Here is a 7,835-nt window from a genome sequence, read left to right on the forward strand (position 1 = left end):
AAGGGTCCTTATAAGTGAAAGAGGGAGGTAGTTGGATCAAAGTCAAAAAAGGAGATACAGCAGAGGTCACAGTGATGTAGGGCCATGAGCCAAGTAAGGCAAGAAGCTTCTAGAAGCTGGAAAAGATAAGGGAGAGAGAACCTAGAACCTCTTGAAGGAATACAGTCCCACCAACACCTAAAGTGTAGCCCAGTAAAACCCATTTCAGATATCTGAACTCTAGAGTTGGAAGCTAATAAATTTGTGTGATTTTAAGCCACTAAGTATGTAATAATTTGTTATAACAGTAAAAGAAACCTAACACAGGGCACAGTCCGAATCATGCAAGTGAGAATGCTGAGAGGCTGGGACACGAAGCTAGCGAGTGACCCAGTCAGCTGCCAGACACCTGCCCACCAACAAGTGGTACAATGTCTAGGTGCCATCATGTCAGTGTGACAATCCCAGAGTCATTTTTACTATATTTTATGGGGAAAACAATATGCTATGATGGTATTTACACATTTGGGAAGTGGTGATGGTCTCAGATTCTTGCCCTTGTGGATGTCTGGGCTCTACTTTCCAGGTGAGCACAGGACCTGCTGGGAGCCCAACAGGAGGCAGCTCACCAATCTGGGTGAGTCAGAGAAGACCCCTTGGAGGAGAAGATGACCAGCTCAGTTTTGAAGGATGGCAGGGAGGGGGTCAGCCAGATGACTGATGGCAAGGACCAAAGACACAGCATGAACGAGCATGCAGGGGAGTGTGCAGTTCTGTATTAAGAGAATAAGAGTTATAAAGTCCAGAATCTGGAGAGAAAAGCAGCCATCAGGCCATAGAGTATATTTTATGACATGGCAAGGGATCTGGACTCTATCTAGTTTGGCAATAATGGCAAGTCATCAACACATTTTAAATAAGGGTTGCAATGATCAGTCTGTGCTTTAGAAAGATCATATTGACCTATGTAGTGGGGTTGGAGGGAGCAGGACTGATGTCTCATTAGGAAAATTCCAGATGAGAAAGTATGAGGTTCCCTCCAAAAACTAAGTGTCTCTCTTTCCCCTCCAAGACTAGCTATTTTGTAGAGCTTCCCTTGTATGTCTTCTCTTACCTTTTGATTTACATGGGGGGGGAGGGGGCTTGTCCCTAAGACCCTTTACCTCTCCAGAACAATGGGGCCCAAATGTCTTTCTAGTTCTGGCTTTTGGATGGGCCCTAAAAGAAATACAGTCACTGTAAATGACTGAAAGAATTTGGCACTGAATGCCTTCTGTTCTGGAGATTTAAAGGAACCTGGCAATTTTGTTCTGGAGCCCTGTCATAATCTGTCCCAAATTACCAAGTGCCAGAGGTCTTTCTCAACACCGGAAATAGTCAACATTATTCTGTATTTCACAATGTACAAAGTCAAGGATTTTGAAAGCTATGTAGGTGGAGAAGATTAATGTTGATTAGCTGCAGAATTCTAGAATTGGTTACAAAGCAGATTGTTAGTATTTTGAATACAGTCTGTGATTAAAAGGTATCAACATCAATTCAACAAGAACAGCATCTGCCCTTCCATCCCTAAAATTCTAAAGAGACTATATCTAGGGATAAAAATCTAAAGAACCCACCTCCTTATCTTGTAATGGCAGAGAACAGATAAACGGATATTTATTGTGGTTCTGTTGTGTGTTTGACATGGAGTAGATGCCAATTCTGAGAGATGCTGAGAGTGGTCCTCAGATGTCACACCCAGAATTCTTAGGGTGGAGTCACTTGGATGCCTGAAAGATGCTGGATAACTTTGCTTTGGAAGTGAGCCCAAGGAGTCAGAGAAAAGGCAGGGCAACAGAGAGATTCTAAATAGGATCTGGAGACTAAACATGTTAAAAAGATGAAAGCTATTTAATTCCGTGACCATATTGTCACAGAACATTAGAACTGGCTCCTCTTGACAGTCCATTCACTTATGTGTTTAATACTGATTTTCTGAGTGACTATTTGTGCACCAAGCACTGTGTCGAGCAAAGAGGATAAAGGACAGCCTTCTCTAACAGGTGTTTCCCTGGCAACTGGTCTCAAGGTAGAACGAGAAACAATGATAAACAGTAATTTCGTACCCAGCCCTTTTTCATACCAGTTAGATCGATGTTTCTGGTAGGCTCAATGTTGCAACTTGCAAAGGGTTTTATTAACAGCTTTTTGATAGTATTTAGCTTGGAAAGACATTTATGCCACTGTTCCTTCATTAAGATGTAGTTTTCAAATATCACAGCATTGGTTTATTTTTCAGACAAGTAGAGAAAATCATCAAAAAAATCAACAAAAGTTGAGGCACCAAAATTCAACCTTATTAAAAAAATCTTGATTTTTATCCTAAACATGAATACACATACACGAATTCCTGCCCCTGATGTGATAGGCTCAAGATTTCAAGACAGTGCTGCGATACAGCTCATTCGAGGAAGATATTTGAAATAATGGAAATCATCTTTACCTGTATTGCCCATGTCTTAAAGAAACAGTTTAATTGGATCACTTGTTTCAAAACTGAAATGAGGACCTCCTCCCTACACAACCAGATTCTTATTAAGTATGAAAAAGCAGAATGACCAGTTTTCACAATTTCCTTAAATCCTGAATCAAGGTCAGGAGGCATACACACTTGACATCCAGCTGCGGAAAACAGTGGCTGGGTTGACTCTGCCTGTCTGATACCTACATCACAGTCTACAAAACCATCATTACCAACGTGAAAATATCATCTGCCTGTAGTGTAGTTTTCAGCAGCAAGTACAACAAAAAGTCATGAGCACTTTTCCCTTGTCGCTGTTCTATATGTATGCCAAGACCTCATTCATTCCCTTCCTATCAGTGGTGACAATATCTAGCATCCGTCAGTATTAGTTCCTAAAGGAAGTCAGATCCCACAGGTTGAGGACTCAATGCCATGAGACTATCCCCTACTTCAAATGCCAGTTGCCGGTCCAGGCCTTTAGAACTTCTGCCCAACTGGCTGTAAACTGGAATTCCCATGGCTCTCTCCCTCGGTTTGATTAATTTGCTAGCACGGCTCATGGAACTCAGGAAAACACTTTACTTGTATTAACTGGTTTATTAATAAAGGATATAATAAACGATACAGATTTATAGTCAGATGAAGAGACACATAGGGTGAGGTCTGGAAGGGTCCCCAATACAGTAGCTTCTGTCCCCCCAGAGCTGGGGTGCACCACACTCCCAGTGCACAGATGTGTTGACCAACCTGGAAGCTATCTAAACCCAGGTCTTTTGGGGTTTTATGGAAGATTTATTAGGTAGGCATTATTGATTATATCTTTGGTCATTGATGATCAATTCAACCTTCAGCCTCTCTCCCCTCCTTGGAGAGTGGAGGTTGGGGCTGAAAGTCTCAATTCTGCTATTATGCATTTGTTTTTCCTGTGAAAAATCCCCATCCTGAAGCTATCTAGGTGATGTCAGCCACCAATCTCCTTAGCATACAAAAGACACTCATCACCGTGGAGATCCCAAGGGTTTTAGGAGCTGTATATCGGAAAAGGGACAGGAAGACCAAATATATATTCTGCAGTATCGTAATGACCTCACTCTGAGTTGTAATATTTACTATTATCATTACAACTTTCATACTTCTTTTTTTTTTTTTTTTCCTTTTTGTCTTTTTTTCGTGACCGGCAACGGATCGCAACCCTCAGTGTCGCGCCCATACCGGACCGGGACCGGCAACGGGATCGCAACCCTCGGTGTTGCACCCACACCTCGCTCAGCCAGTGAGCGGCCGGTCTGTGTGTGGGATCCGAACCCTCGGCGGGAGCGCCACCACGCTCCCAAGCGGCAAACTGTAGCAGTGCGCCACCGGGCCGGCCCCACAACTTTCATTCTTCTATAAACTACTTTTGAGCTATTAATTCATCCTTTTGGGATTTGGGGATTAATATTGATATGTATATTTATATATTTTCTTTATTAATATAAAAATAAAATAATAAATATTGTTTTGCTGTATTAATATATATTTGTTTTATTAATAGATAAGTATACATTAATTAATATGTATAAACATTTCACAAAATGTACAATAATGTCATGACATGAAGAAACAACAGCTAAGAATATTCCATTAACAGAATACCTTAGGCAAACTGACATCATAATCCATATAGTACCTGTAACCATTCAGCATATAACGATAATGAACAAGATTTCCTTAAAAAAATCATACTTAATCTTTTATTTCAAATTTGTGAAATGCGTCTGAACTTGGTTGTTTCATCATGTTTTCACATGAAACCATTCCACCACCATTCCACCGCTGGAAACACCAGCGGCCCGCGGACCACACTTGGAGAAACCCTGAGTCCCTTGGAACTGCATCCTTTCCCTACGGCGTCCTCAGGCTCAAATGTGAAGTCTCAGTCTCCCCCTGACCCCCGCCCCTCCCCACAATCAGCAGTATTTGTCACCCACATCTATGTGTGGCCTTCACACAATAGGTTCCCAGCGCCTACAGAATCAAGTCCTGATTCCTCAGGGTGGCATTCTAGGCTCTCCACAGTGTGTGGCGTCTGGTGTTGCTGTGATGATTGTCTCTGAATTCTTTGAACATGTCTGGGTATGCTGTGCATGGCTTTTCGTTCACACGATATGTCCTTTCCCCTTTCTACCTCCAGTGGCCCACATGAGAGTATATGATAAATGTACCTTTCCCACATCACCCCTGCCTTCACCGTCACAGAGAAACTCTGGTGTGTGAAGGTGACTGGCTTTCACCACAGCCCTCTCCCAAAGACTGATTTTAGCTCAGGGATCTGGGCCAGATGACACTTTAAATGTCAGCACTCGGCGATGTACATAATGGTCCCCGCCTCGATCCTGAGTGCTCTCTCCACCTCATCTGCCCCCAGCGAGGGCTCCTCCAGCCCACACACTGCTGGAGGACTAGAGCATGTCCCTGGCTCTTTATGGCCATGGCTGAGGGGTTAGCCACAGAGGGTTTAATCGTTGTCCATCTCAGGAGGTTCTTTGGTTCCTAATGCACATATGAGATCTCTCTGAGTCTATGCCATCAGCTGACCTGATGTCCCTGGACATGAGCGCATTTGCTGTGAGAACCTAACTTAGTCCCGGGCTCTGGGATTCCATTCCAATGAGTCCTCAGTCCTTGCAGAATCAAGTCCAAATTCCTCAGCGTGGCATTCAAGGCCCTCCACAACGTGAATGGTAGCCAGTCCTCTGGCATCGTGCTTCTCTCATCCCCAGCGCTGAGCCTGTTTACAGCACACAGACCTCTGATTATTCCTTAGGGTGCTATCATGTCTCAGACCTTTGCCTCCCGATTCATTGAGCCCCTCCTTCTGGAACGACATGTGCCTGTTTGGTTTCCCCAGCTCCAACGACCTCTTCTGCATAAGCCCTCCATAGATTCCCGCCAGCATGGGTTTTGAAATCAGACGAAACTGAGTTCACATTACAGATCTGAATCTTATTCACTGCATGATTTTGCATTTTTCACTAACCCTTCTGTGATTTAACTTGAAACTGCAAAACAGGGGTAATGATCCCTACTTTGGAAGGAAGTTGTCAACAACGAAGGCAAGGACGTCTTTAAAGTGCACTGCACTGATATTTGCTTGGTAAATGCCACTTCCCTGATCCTTTCTCTGTATCCCTTTAGCATGGTAATTTTACTTTTGTTTTGGTTCCTACTTTATTTTCTTTATAGTTATTTACAACAAATTTGTCTTTTGCATTGAGCTGTAAAATTCTTAAGATTTTCTTCTCCCAGATCTTTTCTGTGCCTAGATTAGAGTAGGGGCTGGAATTTAATTACGTTTTTTTTTGTTGTTGCTTAATACATGATATAAATTTATATGATATATATTTTTATATATGAAATGTACATACATATATAACTTATAAATTCACATTGAAAAGCAATGAAAATGGGTACAGAATAGGAATCTGGTATTTCAGCTAAGGGCATGATATATCTAGAATAACAGGCTCTAACTTTTTAAGGTTTGTATATGTGGCACTGTGCTGACAAAAGAGGAAATCAAAGAGCTTTCTGCCCCAGAGGAGTAAAACAAAAAGAAGGGTGACAAGATGGACAGGCATGTTAGAGGAAAAAGAGCATGCTATCCTGAAACTCGTCACTCGAGCCGTCTCTGCAAAATATCCGTGCTGCGCTGGGCAAGGAAAGGGTTATGATGCAAAGAGAACACACCTCTCTTGCAAGCTTACCCCAGATATTAAGGGTTAAAGGCAAAAACATAACACACATGCACACACAACTGTTTTCCCCTGCAAGATTAGTGCCGCTTCCTAATGCCTGATTTCCCCCAGCCATGTTCCTGTGTGATGATCCTTTGCCACACACAAGACTGTCATTGTATATTCATTCATTAGAGATAATGATTTTGAGTTTCTGTCCCCACTGACCTGTGGACAGATGGTTAGCATGAATGCCACGTTTATCTGAACACCAGATCAGCTCCAGCAGCCCTCGGATGGGTCTGATCACCGTGTGGCAGCTGCATTACAGACCTCCTCTTTTCTCCTCAGCTCCCGGGGGGCTGCCAACTGGGTGCATTGAATGTGAACTTCTGCAGAAATGGGCCTTTTGGTCAGGACCAGTTTTGCTTCCTTTTCATAACCACCCAATAAATGCCAGGACTGCTTAGAACTAATCATTTCAGATTGAAGTAAAAACAACTTGAAGTTCTAGATTGTTAGCAGCATTATTTAGTTCTCAATACCAATGGCTTCTCACTCTGTTGTCTCCCCCTCTGTCTGTCTTAATACATAAGTGTTCGAACAAAGAATAGGAGTTGAATAAAAGTTGCATTTGTGAATCGTACCTGCTGAACTCTTGGATGCATTTACAGATCTGATTGCGGTGCTGCAAAGAGGGACCGATTCCTGACTAGAATAACTTGTGGTGGGCCCACTTAGTGCAAAACAAGCAAACCACTAATTTGATCATTTTAGACAGGCAGATTTCTGTGGTAATTGCTTTCTTTTTTACCAAAATTGTTTCACTTAGCAAAAAGACTTACAATAGGGCAGTTTTAATAAACCATTTCCTTTATTGCTTTAAAAAAAGATATTCAGCTATAGTAAACTCATAGTAGCTTTTAGAATCAGATCTGTTTGAATGAATGAAATAGATCAGTTTTGATTTAATCACCAACTGCAAAACCTCTTGTAAGGACAGTTTCACTTAGGGCTTCTGGCAATTGCTATTATTTCATCGATTCATTCAGCAAAGAATTTTTATTTATACAATTCTAGAGTAAAACTTGACCTCTATATGTCAAGACAGTTTTTCCTCTTCCAGGGAAGATTAACTATCTCTCAGACTTCACCAGGAAGGAAAAAAAAATGGTAATCTGAGTTTAGAAATCCCCATGAGAGATTTTGGAATCATTCACATGTTCCCAGTAATTACCTCCTCTACAATATTAGTATTTTAAAACTAGGTCCTGAATGTGCTAAAAAACTTTGTTGGGTGCTGTCTTCTCCTTCTACTCTGCCTCCTCCTTGTCATCACCCCTCTGATCCAGAGTGGTTCCCTCCAAGCTTAATTCAACATTAAAAAAAGCCACTTAAAGCACAATACAGCTATGGATTCTTCTAGCTGAATGGCATGTTCCTTTTGAGACCTTCCATCATTTGTATTTTTCTGAGTTCCCAAGTGGACTACCTCCATCTCTACCTACCCAAATTCTTTCTATGCTTTAACACTCAGCTCAAGGGCCACTGCCTCAACTTCCAAGCCCCTCCAGTCTCCTCTTGGCACTGAATTCTCTCCTCCTTGCTGGGTGGTCCTGCATCTGTCCCTCTTC

This window comes from Galeopterus variegatus, unplaced genomic scaffold, assembly GCF_000696425.1.
Source record: "Galeopterus variegatus unplaced genomic scaffold, G_variegatus-3.0.2 Scaffold629, whole genome shotgun sequence".
NCBI lineage: Eukaryota > Metazoa > Chordata > Mammalia > Dermoptera > Cynocephalidae > Galeopterus > Galeopterus variegatus.